Here is a 15392-nt window from a genome sequence, read left to right on the forward strand (position 1 = left end):
CAGATGTTATTGTTCAGTTCAGACTGTTTACTCTTGTTAGATGCTTGTGACATTGTGACACTGGGTTTTGGCATTGTTAGACAATTGTGGTTGCATTTTAAACCTTGTCTTAGACATTTATATTTATGATATTGGTTTTGAGATTTATTCCACATTATTACCTTTATTATATCTCTGTTAATTATTAAAAATTGGATTTTATTATTGTTTTTTAGTGCTAGATTGCCTAGTAAGTATGTTAGGTGCTATCATGACCATTGGTGGCATTTTTGGATCATAAATAGTTGGTACCAGAGCTCTAGGATTTAAGGGTTTTACAATTCATGAGCACGCCTAGTAAAGTTTTGTGGATCGATACTGACACGACAATATCTATCTACGAGAGGTTGTAGAGATTTACAAAAGTTTCCCTTTTTGATTCCTTATTGTGCATTGATTATTGTATAAGTATAAATCTTTTTATTCTACTCTCTCATAGATAGTGAGAACTCATGCGTTAGCTGTAACAGGTGAGTGGGAGGTTGTACCCCAGCTGTATCTGGGAGAGGTAGGGCCAGGGGTCGCACAGTCATAGCTAAAGGTAGAGAATCCATCGGAGCCAGTGGCCATAGAAGGTTAGTTATAGCGGACCCACCTATGGATAAAGTGGATGATTACATTATAGATAAGTATGTTGAGGTCCCACCACTAACTCACCATATAGAGGGTTTTGTCGATGCACCAGTCTTTTAGGAGGCCATGGCTAAGATGATCAGCTTTATCGATGCCTTGACTCAGGCTGCAGTGATTCCAGTGGCGCCAGCCACATCTCAGGCTTCTAGATAAATGTCATCAGATGCTTTGCAATTTGGGCTTGGTAGAGTCCAATAAGGTGGACTTCACTACATTTAAGTTGAGGGGGGCTGCCAGGAGATTGTGACAGACTTATGATATAAGTGGTTCATCTCCTCTTACTTGAACTTTGTGGTACACTTATTTCTTTGAGGAGTACATCCCACTCACCATAAGGGATGAGTTGAGAGGCCAGTTCGAGTATCTTCAGCAGGATCATATATCAGTAACAGAGTATGAGGTAAGGTTCGTAAAGTTGTCTCTTCGTGTAACTTTTTTTATCCCCACTGAGAAAGAGAAGGTGAGACAATTTATTGATGGTTTGACTTACAACATTAGGGTTGCTATGGCTCAAAAGTCAGAAATTGGGACTACTTTCAATTAGGTCGTGGAGATGGTTCGAAGGATCAAGCGTATTTGCATTGAAGTTGAGAGAGTACATGATAAGAGACAAGAGGCCTCATCATTATGGTAGTTTCAGTGGTACCTCATTCGGAGGTAGGGGTTAGTATGGTAGAGACTATCATGGTAGGCCCCCTTATTCTACACAACATGTAGCTTGTGGTGTAATGGCTCATCTATCTTTCAATACTCCAATTCCATCCTCTTTTAGTGCTCTTCTTGGCGAGCTCGTACTAGGGTCCATATGTTCATGGTTATTCTAGTGGATACTCAAGTCATCAAGGGTAGTTCCAAGTTTAGCAACCTCATTCATTCAGGGATGTTATGAGTGTGGAGAGTTCAGACAAGTGAGGAAGTATTACCCCAGGTGTGGTAGAGGCGCAACTCCACAGAGTTCTCAGATAGTGGATCCCACACCAGTTGCATTACCCCATGGCCAATCACTTAGATGGGGAGGTGATAGGTTACAAGTACCTTGGGCACAAGTACTTTACTTTATGTTTTGATGATCTAACAAACTTACCATCCAGAACCAGATAAGGAACCTGTTACACATTTACAAGACCTTGAGATCACAAAGTTCCAGGTTGGGATCCAGTGTGGGATATAAATCAGCTCTTCAGAGTGGAAGGAATAGCTGAGGGAACAGGTCCCTACCAGTTCCCAAGGAGACTGTATGAAGTCAACTCTCCAGCAGGAAAGTTGCTGCCTACACAACCATCTGCACAGGAACAGTGAAGCAGTCAACTTTCTATGGAAGGTTTTTTACCTAGCTTGCTTACATCATTGTAAGTGATGTCACACCGTATAAATACAATCAAGAAAGGTAAAACAACTTACTTCATGAGAGAGCCAAATAAAGAACCTGAAGCATGTCTGGTATAATCATTCAAGTTAATCGACTCAAGATAATCTGGGCAATGTGCCTTTAGATTCACAGGAACCATATTAGGGACCTGATCCTTTGGTGTTCCCCTGACAGAAGTATAAGTCAACTGTACAGCTGGAAAGCAACTGTAGAAAGTGACTATCTGCAACTGTACATACAACAGTGCATCAGACAATGCAACAATCACTTCCCATTGAGAAGAGGCATGTACTAACCAAGATTTGACATCACCATTGTGAATTGACATCACTATGGTAATGTCTTTTGTAGTATAAACCTAGTTCAAGGCACAAGACACTCTCCAACACTTGCAAATCAGAAAAGGAAATATTCTCCCAAGTGCTAGCAACAACTTCTCTCAAGAACAAAGCTGTTGCAACCTCAAGGACCGGATCCAAGATTAAAGATATCTTAAATCCTTAGGTTTGTTGAGTCTTTGTTATTTGTTCTTCATTGTAACTCCTATCTTGCTTACTTAGAAGCTGTTTTTTGGAAACACAAAATCCGTAAACTCTCCAGTTTATGTTGTGACTAGGTGTAGTCATAAGTTAAAATCTTTGTAACTAGAGAGTTACAAAGTAGCTTGTAATAGTGTTATTACATGTTAGAGTGAGTAAAAACCTTTGTAAATATAGAGTGACAAAATGGCTTGTGGTGAGAGCATCACAATTTAGTTAAAGTCTTTGTAACTAGGGAGTCACAAAGTGACTTATGGTAAGAGTACCACAAGTTAGTTGAGTTGAATTCTTTGTAATAGAGTAGTTACAAAGTGGCTTGTAATAGGTGTTTACAAGTTAGTGAAGTTGAAAGCCTACAAGTGTAGGTCGTGGTTTTTGTCCCCTTGAGTTGGAATTTTTCCACGTAAAAATCCTTTGTGTTCTTTATTTACTGCCCAGCTACTGTAGGAACAATTAGAGAACCTGATTCCCTAAACTGTTTGGTTTTACAATCTATTGCTTACAATGGGAACTTATAGAGAATCTAGTTCTCTATATAGTGGGAACTTATCCTGTGTCTCATTTACATACTGGTTCAGTAGTTATCACTGTGGGAACTAATATAGGACCAGATCGCTATACATTTTAGTTTATTAGTATTTTCAGTGCAAACTCATAGAGAACCCGGTTCTCTATACAGTCTGGTAGATGCTTAGTTTCTAACAATTGGTATCAGAGCATGTTCTTTCTAAAAGGTTAACACCTAGAAAGGATCTACATGGCTGCTCCACCAAACTTTGAGGAAAGTCAATCAACCAATAGACCACAAAGATTTCCGAAGATGGTTCGTAAAAATAATGGGATCCCAAAGAAGGGAAGTTTCAGCAGGAATTTCAAAGGAAATGATTGATGTCATAAGTGTGGAAATCCTGAACACTTCATCAAAGACTGTCCATTTCTGAAACAAGAGCATTACAAACATAACTCTGACAAAGTAGCAAAAAGGAACCCGGTTCCTGACAAACGATTCAGCCGAAAAAGTGTAGCTGACAATGTTGTGAAGCAAGCTCTTGCTGCATGGGGAGACTCCTCCAGTGAATCAGAAGAAGAACCAGATATAGGAAGCAGCTCCATGATGGCAGTGGAAAATGAAGCAAAGGTATATGATTCATTGTTTGCATTGATGGCTTAGTACGATGAGGATAACAATGATGAGCTAAATTTCAGGGATGTTCAGAGAAATCTGAAGTCCTACTCTTCGAAGAAATTGATGGCATTAGCAAATGTTCTAATTGATACATATTATTGTTTTGTTAATGATAAAGATGCCCTAATCGTAGGGCTAGAAGATGTTGAACAATCTAGAGATGATATGGTAGTTTCCATTGTAGATTTAAGGGAACAAGTGGAAGAAGCAACTAGAGAACAAAACTTGTTGAAAAAACAAACAAAAAAATGGATGGACAACACTGAGGGAGAGGAAGTGGCTAGTGAGGCTCGACTTGAGCTTAAGAAGGTTAAAACAAGTCTTGTTGCTGACTTGAAAAGAATAGACAACTTTAGGATGATTTAAAAAGGGTTAAAAATGATCTTGATAAGTCACTTAAATGGACCCGGTCCTCTAATGTGATAACATCTATGTACAGGAGTAATGGTGGAAATAGGCAAGGCATCAGGTTCCAAAAGGATAAAACCTCCTATAATCCCCATAGAAAGTATGTAACTGTGACTGATAATAGGTTGTGCACTCACTATGGTCAAACTTGTCATTACAAGAACTCTTGTAAAGTTAAAATTCAGTCTTTAGAGAAAAATAAAGTTTTTATTGAAAAGAGGCATACTGATGAGGAACCTGGTTACCTTAAAGGAAAACATGTGCTGCCTACATGGGTAAAAAGAAGTTTGATCAGCCCGTTCTATCATTATAAGGGACCCAAGCTGGCTTGGGTTCCTAAGTCTAATCATTGACTTAGTGTGTAGAGAATAGTGAAAGGGAGCAGTCAATAGTGGTACATGGATAGTGACTACTCGAAGCTCATTACTGGAAGTACAAATAATTTCCTTTCACTGAAGGCCCTGCAAGGAGGGAGTGTATCCTTTGAAAATGGCAAGAAGGGATACATTCTGGGAGTTGGAAGGGTCGGGAAGTCTCTTTCCCACTCTATTGAAAATGCGTACTCCGTGAAGAGGTTGAAGTATAGATTGCTAAGTATTTTCCCAAATCTGTGATGGATGGGTCATGCAAACTTTTCACTTCTGAATAAATTGATACAGAAGGACCTGGTTTGTGGTCTGCCAAATTCAAATTTCAAGGAGCACAGAGTGTGTGATGCATGTGCTAAGGGAAATATCTGATGTTTCAAATGGCAAGGCTGATATGATGAGCCAGATGAAGGAGGCAAGTGAAAACAATGCCACATCCTCTTCCACTTCTCAAGAGGAACCGGTACCCCAATTACTACCACTGAAGCTGAAGAAAGAGTTGGAGATGCAGTGCAAGGCACTCCACAAGTAACAGAACAAGGAGTGCAGGGAAATCCATTGCAATGTAAGAGGAACTACATCAATTTGAAAGAAATAAGGTATGGCACCTGGTACCTAGACCCTCAAACAGAACCATCATAGGGACCAGGTGGGTATTCGGGAATAAGCTAGAGGAACATGGAAATACTACAAGGAACAAAGCAAGGCTTGCTGTCCAAGGATACAATCAGGAGTAAGGGATTGATTATGATGAGACTTTTTCCCCAGTAGCTCGCATGGAAACTACTAGGATCCTCATTGTCTTTGCTTCACATATGGAATTCACCCTATTCCAAATGGATGTGAAGAGTGACTTCTTGAATGGTTTTCTCAAGGAAGAAGTCTATATCAAGCTATCTCCAGGTTTTGAACGTCATGTACATCCTGAACATGTATTCAAATTGGATAAGGCACTGTACAGATTGAAGCAGGTCCTTAGAGCCTGGTACGAGAGACTATCCAAGTTTCTCTTGGAAAATGGATTCACAAGAGGAAATATTGACAATACACTATCTTTGAAGAAACGGGGAAGGAACCTGCTCATTGTTCAGATTTATGTGGATGACATCATATTTGGAGCTACAACTGACTCATTATGTGAAGAATTTGCTAAACACATGGGAAGTGAGTTTGAAATGATTATGATGGGGGAACTAAATGTCTTCTTGGTCTTCAAGTGAAGCAGTCCATAAAGGGAACATGTATCAGTCAGCAGAAATACATCAAAGAACTCTTGAAAAGGTTTGATATGGAAACATCAAAGGGGAATCATTGGATCTCTACTCTACCTTACTGCCAGCAGGTCAAACATTGTATTTAGTATGGGATTATGTGCAAGGTTCCAATTAAATTCCAAGGAATCTCATCTGAAGGTTGCTAAGAGAATTCTAAGATATTTTAAGGGTACACAGAACCTGGTTCTGTACTATCCTTCAGGTGACAATTTCAACCTTATTAGTTATGCTGAAGCTGATTATGCAGGCTATCTGGTGAACAAGAAAAGCACATCTAGAATGGCTCATTTCCTTGATCATGTTTTATCTCATAGGGTATAAGGAAACAAAACTCAGTAGCTCTCTCAACAGCTGAAGCAGAATATGTCGCAGCTGCCTCGTGCTCATTCATTATGGATCAAGCAACAATTGGAATATCTTGGTGTATATATTAATTGTTTACCGCTTATATGTAACAACACCCGTGCTCTCAACATGGCAAAGAACCTGATTCAGTACAAAGAAGCAAGCACATTGATGTCAGACACCATTTTCTTTGGGACAATACTGAAAAGGTTCTGAATTGTATGAAGTTCTGGAAGATGAAGGATCAGGTAGCAGACATCTTCACCAAGGCGCTGAGCAGGGAACATTTTGAAAGAAATCGTCTGGAGTTGGGGTTGATCAAGCTCAACTGAGGACCTGGTCCCTTGATGATTGGCTATGTTAAGAAGGAAAGGTACAAAGCTAAAAAGTATTTTTCGGCGACATCTAACTCAAATCTATATTGTTACAGGTATACACATATGGCAGTTTCAGGACACAAACAAGTAAGAGTGACTTTGCACTTCTAAGAGTCTTTGCTCAAAAGTTTCAAAAACCGTCACGGAACCTGGTTCCTGTAACTCAGGTTAGTAGTCTCTTCAATACTTATATGACATTTTAAGCTGCTAAAGTGTCATGTCATTAATTTTTTCTACCTTTCTCCTACCTCTCCTCCTAACTTTTGAAGCCCAAAATGTTAAACCTTTTCTGAACTGAATCGTTGCCCCAAATTGACACTTCTCTATCTTACACCCAAATAAAATCGATTCTTTTTCAAAACCAAAATCAACCTTGTCTCAAAATAATCCTTCTTTCCAAATATGCTAGAAGTGAACCCAACTCTCTCACTTTTCAAAAACCTAACTCCATCAGAATCAAAACCCCAAGAATTCTTTGGTAGATTTTGATGGAAGTTTAACTGCAAGGGAACAAGGTAGATCTAATATTCTAGAGGTGAGGCTGAAGTTGTTGTTGGATTTGTGGAAGCCTTGAAGGATGGAGAAATTGGTAAATGTGAGGACTGAATGAGGGACTTGATCCCTTAAGTCCTTCTCATGAAGTCAATTTTAATAATGATCTTTTTCTCTTTGAGTTCTGTGTATAAACGAACTTCCAATCCAATAAAAAGGATTGATGAAAAGTAGGCTGATTGATGATGAAGTGGTGTGACCTGCTGATGTGATTGTGGAAGAAAGAATGAAATGAAATCTTTTCCTATGAGAAAGAATTTTAAAAAAATGGGGGGGGGGGGGGGGGTGGCTGAGAAAGATGCAGCAGATGATAAGGATAAACAGATTGAGAAGAAGAAAAGGAAGACATGGCTGCTCAGGGATAGAAAGGGTAGTGTAGAGGAACCTGTTTCCTTACAGAAGCAAAAGGTTGAGCCATTAGGTTTGGAGGGAGAAGACGTTGAAGTCTCAAAAAAGAGTGTTGTAAGGTAGAGTGTTGACTCTGATATTGCTGAAAAATAGACGAACTTCTTGACAATGTTGAGTTCCAAAAATAGAATCACCTATTTGTTCCTCCAAGTCCCAATGTTTCTAAAGAAGAAGTAAAAACTTCTATGTTTTACGTGATACTATGATGTTATATGTGCATTGGACTGAGTCTGTTCTTGATAAGATGAAGCTTAGGGAGATTCTTGGTGATATGATTGATGGTTCAACCTACTCAGATAGGTTGAGAACCTGGTCCTCGAGGACCCTCGGCAGAATAGAATGCTAAGTTGCAGGGTGAGAATGAAAGATTGAGGAAACAAGTGGATGAACTGAGAGTGCAGATGATCATTGATCAAAAGAGAGTAAATGAATGAATGGACAAGCTCATCAAGGCCTTATCCCCTTACTTTTCCTCCTGCCCAGTGATCCATGTCTTTCACTCCTTCCAAATTCCATTGAATTCTTATCTTCTTTTGATCCCTATATTTGATGGCATTGGTACTTCAGTTGTTTAAATTGTCATATTATGTATTGTTGAAGCTACTATACTTTTATTAAAATTACTCCACTATGGGCAATCACTCTATTTTGTGCACTGACATTCACTTGTTGTTCTTGTTATTGTTTATGCTGTGTTGCCCAAGTGGCCTGAGTTAATGTTGCTGAACTTTTTTTTGTGGTACTTCTTCTGTTATTCTTTTTGTTGATGCCAAAATGGGGAAGTTATATAGGTGTCAACATGGCGGAGGAATAGAATCGAATTGATATGTTGTGTTTTGCATGAAAGATGGTTGTGCATGAAAGTTATATAGGTGTCAACATGGGGGAGGAACAGAATAGAATTGATATGTTGTGTTATGCATGAAAGATGGCTCTGCTTTGCAAGGGGAACATTGCTGATAATATGTTGATTATAGGTCTGATCCGCATGGAAACATGTGAGGAATCTGGTTCTCAAGAGGAATAATAATTTTGGGTTTGTCATCATCAAAAAGGGGGAAATTGATCTCAGTTACACTACGTCATGTTTTGATGATGACAATCGTTCTCAACGAACTGGGTACGGACCATATGTAATCAGTGCATGTAAGGAATCTGATTCTCAGGGGAATAATTCTGGGTTTGTCATTCATCAAAAAGGGGGAAATTGATAAGTTATGGAACTTTGAGTTTTGATGATTTGCCAAATAGTCTTGAGGAACCAGTTGTAATGAGCTCCTTAGGTTCGGTTCTCATAGGGAATATGGCTGATTCATATAGGGGACAATATGGAGATCTGGTTCTCAAGGGGAATATCAATTCTAAGTTTGTCGTCATCCAAAATGGGTAAATTGATAGGTTCAAGTACCTTGGGCACAAGTATTTACTTTATGTTTTGATGATCTAACAAACTTACCATCCATGACTAGATAAGGAACATGTTACACATTTACAAGACCTTGAGATCACAAAGTTCCAAGTTGGGATCCATTATGGGATATAACTCAACTCTTCAGAGTGGAAGGAACAGCTGAGGGAACAGGTCCCTACCAGTTCCCGAGGAGACTGTATGAAGTCAACTCTCTAGCAGGAAAGTTGCTGCCTGCACAGCCATCTGCACAGGAACAATGTAGCAATCAACTTTCTATGGAAGGCTTTTTACCTGCGTTGCTTACATCATTGTAAGTGATGTCACACACCTATAAATACAATCAAAGAAGGTAAAACAACTTACTTCATGATAGAACCAGATAAAAGACCTGAAGCATGCATGGTACAATCATTCAAGTTAATCGACTCAAGATAATCTGGGCAGTGTGCCTTTAGATTCACTGGAACCAGATTAGGGACCTGATCCCTTGGTGTTCCCCAAACAGAAGTATAAGTCAACTGTACAGCTGGAAAGCAACTGTAGAAAGTGACTGCCTACAACTGTAAATGCAACAGTGCAGCAGACAATGCAGCAGTCACTTCCCATTGAGAAGAGGCATGTACTAACCAAGATTTGACATCACCATTGTGAATTGACATTACTATGGTAATGTATTTTGTAGTATAAACCCAGTTCAAGGCACAAGACACTCTCCAACACTTGCAAATCAGAAAAGGAAATATTCTCTCAAGTGCTAGCAACAACTTCTCTCAAGAACAAAGCTGCTGCAACCTCAAGGACCGGATCCAAGATCGAAGATATCTTAAGTACTTAGGTTTGTTGAGTTTTTGTTATTTGTTCTTCATTATAACTCCTATCTTGCTTACTTAGAGCTGTTTTTAGGAAACCCAAAATCCGTAAACTCTCCAGTTTATATTGTGACTAGGTGTAGTCATAAGTTAAAATCTTTGTAACTAGAGAGTTACAAAGTGGTAATAGTGTTATTACAAGTTATAGTGAGTAAAAGCCTTTGTAACTCTAGAGTGACAGAGTGGCTTGTGGTGAGCATCACAAGTTAGTTAAAGTCTTTGTAACTAGGGAGTCACAAAGTAGCTTGTGGCAAGAGTATCACAAGTTAGTTGAGTTGAATTCTTTGTAATAAAGACATTACAAAGTGGCTTGTAATAAGTGTTTACAAGTTAGTGAAGTTGAAAGCCTACAAGTGTAGGTCATGGTTTTTGTCCCCTTGAGTTGGGATTTTTTCACGAAAAAATCCTCTATGTTCTTTATTTACTGTTGTAGATATGTGATTTTTTACCCTCCCCAAGATTTTACATATTTTAGCATTTAAATACTTAGTTTAGGTCTAATATAGTTATTTCAACTAATTTTGACTCTTTTACATTATTTTTATTATAAAATTGAAAAATACAAAAATATTTTCATTTTTCTCTATTTAATTAAGGTATTACGTATTTTTAGAAGAATATTATTTTTTACCCATTTTTATTTTTAGTATAATCCTTGAAAATATCAAAAATAGTTTCATGTCATAATATAGTTGTTTTAGTTAATTAGGATTAGTTTTACATTTTTATGATATTATTTTAGAAAAGAAATTAATATTTTTAGCCAAATTTGCAAGAATTATGAAATTAAAAGCCAAATTTATGACCCAATTCACCAAGCCCAATCTTCTTGGCCCAATTAACCCTTACACCCTAACCTTTCTTCTTCATATTAGACCTAAACCAAGAATCCCCTTCAAAAAATAAATACAGAAACACGCACAAACCTAAAGACTAATCCCAAAGGCCAGTGGCACCCCAGAAGAATTGGAACTAAAAAGAAAAACTCCATCTCTTAACCACCCCCTCCACTGTTTCCATTGAAAGAGGGCATAATTTATACTGCCAAACATTTTACCTTTTGTCTAAAAGTCCTTGAATCCAAAAATGAATTGAAAGTGGTTAGTTGGATTATTTTCATGGAAAAAGTCATAAAAGGATAGACAGTCCCATCTCCTCAATCCTCTTGTCTTCAAACCGCACGACATCATCTTCCTTTTCAAACTTCAATTCTTTTTTCATTTTCTCGTTGACCGACGACAACCACCAATTCCACCACCACCCTCCGTCGTGCTCAGCTTTTAGGATTTTCATAGGTTTGCAGTTCACATGCTCGACGCTTTTACCCAGTAATCAGAACTCTTAGACCTCAAATCAACTCGATGCTAAGCAATGAAAATGGGGTTTGGTTGAGAGATACGAGTTCCGACAAAAGCTTGCAGTCGAGTCCCTAGTGAGGTTGTCATTCGATGTTATATATCCGAGTTCCGGTTGCGGTTCGGTCATAATTCAATTGGAGCGGATTATTCGTTGTACATCTTGCTGAGAGTTTCAATTAAAATCGGAGAAGTTCCTACCTTGATTGAGGTCCATTTCACTTTCTCCTCCTAATTTGACTTTAATTACTTTAATTAATTTCTCTACTATGCTTATTTGTGCCTAGTTTACTTATTATTTGAAATTCATTTGATAAATGTTTAGTTATGGGCTGCCTGTTGTCACACATCCTTTTTCCGCACCCGCGAGCGGACAAGAGAGTTTTTTCCAATTAAAGGACAATCAAAACGGGATTGGTTAATTTATTCCAGAGTCGCCACTTGGGAGATTTAGGGTGTCCCAAGTCACCAATTTTAATCCCGAATCGAGGAAAAGAATGACTCCATATTACAGTCTGCGTACCAGAAATCCGGATAAGGAATTCTGTTAACCCGGGGGAAGGTGTTAGGCATTCCCGAGTTCCGTGGTTCTAGCACGGTCGCTCAACTGTTATATTCAGCTTGATTATCTGATTTTATACAAATATGAACTTATGTGCAAAATTTAACTTTTAACCACTTTTATCATTTACTATTATTTTTATCAAGAATTGCAACATCGTGGAAACACATCTCGAACCACGTCACATCAATGCACCCGTGGTTGTTGGCGTATTTCAACTATGTTGAGATTTGGATTTGGGTCACATAAATGTGCACCCGAGTTTAAGAAAATTAAATTATTAAAGGCGCGGCTAAAGCGACTAGCGTATCATTTACTTTAGGTAGGGCCGTGGAATTTTGCTAAACGGCCCATCCCAAAGTCTAAGCAATGTTAAAGTAAATATTTACTGAGGGCCCCGCAATTTTGTATTCTTATTCGGCGAGGCTCATCTCATTCTTATTTTTTAAAAGGAATTTGCAACGTCGTAGACATGCATCTCGAACCACGTCACAATCAATGTACCCGTGATCAGAGACACATTTCAACTCCGCTGAGATTTGGATTTGGGTCACATAAATGCGCACCCGAATTTAAGAAAGTAATTTAATTAAATCGCGTCTAAAGAGGCTAACGCGTTATTATCTTTGGGGAAGACAGTGAAATTCACTAAACAGTCCATCCCAAATTCTAAGTATTTATTATGACTAATTATTGAGGGCCCCGCGATTTGCATTTTTATTTGGCGAGGCTCGTCTCATTGTCTTTAAAAGGATATACCTACAATGACTATATTTTCTATTAAGTTCGTCTCTAAAATAAAAGAAAATCTCTTAATTATTTACATGCTGAAAAACGTAACTTATTAGTTATTAGTTTACAGCTAATGCGAATGGAAAATTGCGATCGAGTTTGTACAAAGAAAAACTGCTTTCATTTTTTATATTCTATTATTCAATAATACTAGAACATGAGATTGACCATAATATCAAAACAAATTAATTATTATCCGATTAATTTAAACTAACATTATTAGATGAAAAAAGTATACATATGCAACCTCATTATTCATTAATCATTCAACTATATCTTTATACGAAGAAAGAAAAATTAATATTCAAACACAAATCCAACAGGAGGAATTCAACAGGAACAAAGCCTGATTAATATTTTATTTTTTGCTTCAAGCCGAGATTGTACAAATGTGTACCTGGAAACAGCAGTACAAGAACAAAAGAAGGAGAAGTCAGCAGCAATAATACCACAGCAACAGCAGATTCAACAACACCGCAAACCAGTAACAACCAATAGAATAACCCAGTAACCGATTGAAAACTCAGCAATGCCAAAGTACAATCGTAGTCAAAGAAGAAGAGAGAAAAGATACAAGATGCAGTAGTTTCTGATTTTTGAATAACACTCGAGAAAAGCAAACGGAAATTATTCAAGTGAAAGTTCAAATTGCATTTCTCTTTTACTCTCAAAATGTTTCAAGTCCTCCCAATAATGTTCCACCCTTTTTTCTCTCAATGTTCAAGTCCTCCCAATAATGTTCAAGTCTTTTTATGTCAAGAATAACTCTTATTTATAGCAAGACCTTGTCTTGAATTCCCAACCCCAAATTATTCCCCCAATGGCATGCTTTGTCCCACTATTAAATGTCTTCTTTATTTTAAACTTTGTCCCTCATGCCCACACTAAATAAATACCACATTCCCAACCCATTACAATATGTCCCCCATGCCCACCACATTAAACAAGTACAAGATTCCTTCCCATTATGTTTTGTCTTGTCCCCCATTATATTAAACAAGTACATCAAAACCCCCACCCCATTATATTTTGTCCCCCATGCTTAACATAAAGGATCAAAATAATGTTCAATTACCAAACTACCCCTCCGACCTAATTGCAATTACAAATCTACCCCCGAATGCAATGCAATTTACCAAATTACCCCTCTTCTCTAAACAATCAATTAATCATAACTTGACCAAAATATAGTTAAGATGACCAATTTCTCAACAATCTTCAACAACAATTATATGAACACGATGAACAACACAACTCCAAATTAATGGAACTAAATTAACCATATCGGGAACCAATCCTGGTTAATTTAGCAAGGATACAACAATACAAACAACAAAATACATGATTCAAACTAAATCAAACCAATCAAAAACAAACATAAACTCACATTAAATCACTGGATTTAAACATGAACTTCAAACCAAGGCGAACATGAATTAAATCTATTTTTAAGCAACAAAATATGACGGATTCACATGATTCAAACAACATTACTAATTTCTGGAAAATACATAACAACATGAGACAAATTGAAGAGATAATTAATTAAATTTCAATTTGAATCTAACAAACATTAAACTAACAAATATTTACATAAACAATAATACAAACATGAAATAAACATGAAATACAACTAATTAAACTTCTATTTTGAAACCTGAAAATTAATTTAACAAAACATATGAACATGAACAAAACCAAAAATCAAATATCTAACCATAGACATGAACAAAACAAACATTTGCCGCTTTTAGATTCGAAAAATATCAAAAAAAATACGGACAAAATAAAACTCAAAAAATCTACTAACCGAATCGAACAACATACACACGGACTGTTTCGACGACCCTCGACCAAAGCTCGACCACACGACGACGAACGAACTTAAGAAGCCAACTGAAGACGCGCCGAAGCAGCCGCAGTAGTTGTCGCGGCAAAAGTGAAGGAACAAAGCAGCTGGGGGGTTCGTTTGGTTACGTGAAGGAGCTGGGGTGCGTTCAGCTGTTTGCGCGAAGACGAAGAAGATGAAGGTGAGGCAGCAACTCATCGATGAAGCAGAAACAACTAACGACGACTGAGCAGCAGCAGTTCGCCGGGGAAGAAGACGATGGCAGACAGCAGTAGCTCAGAGGTGACACAGAAACTGTGCACGCGTGGGGCTGCTGGAGGTCGACGACGGACTGTTCTGACGTGAGGTTGAGGACTGGCTTAGCAGTAGGAGCGACGATGATGAAAGGGAGTCGACGGACTGGTTGTTGGAAGGTCGGAGAAGAAGAACCAACCATGTTCAGTTGGAGCTCGACGAAGACGCAACAGTGGGTTTTCTTCGGAAACCAGCCATGGTTGCTCCAATCATCAAGTTTTACGGTGATTGGAGGGGTCATTTGGAGACGAGGAAGAAGATAGAGACGTGAGGTGAAGAGTTGGTTGTCGATGGGGCTGGTGAAGGGCAGCCATGGACGTTTCTTGGAGTTTTAGTTATGGAGAAGAAGAAGATGGAGGGGACAGATGGTTTCCTTAGTTTTTAGGGTTTTTGGGTTTTTTTATTTTTTGTTTTGTTTTGTGTTTTGACAAAATGAAGAAAGGGTGTTGGGTTAATGGGTCAATGGGGTGGACCGGGTCGACCCGGTCTGAAGTGGACTGGGTCATGGAGAAGATTGGGCAATCATTTGGGCCTGAAGCTGAAATTTGAAGATGTGGCCCAATCCGATTTTCTTTGTATTTTTGATCTCTTTTCTTCTTTTATTTTTCTAAAACTAAATTATAAAAGTACTTAAATTATTATTAAGAACTAAATTAAGTTATAGAAGCAAAAATTAACTCCCAATAACAATTAACGCACAATTAAGTAATAATTAAGCATAAAATTGTTCATTTGGACATTAAATGCTAAAAATGCAAAAGA

This window comes from Nicotiana tabacum, chromosome 10 (assembly GCF_000715075.1).
Source record: "Nicotiana tabacum cultivar K326 chromosome 10, ASM71507v2, whole genome shotgun sequence".
In the NCBI taxonomy this organism is placed as follows: Eukaryota; Viridiplantae; Streptophyta; class Magnoliopsida; order Solanales; family Solanaceae; genus Nicotiana; species Nicotiana tabacum.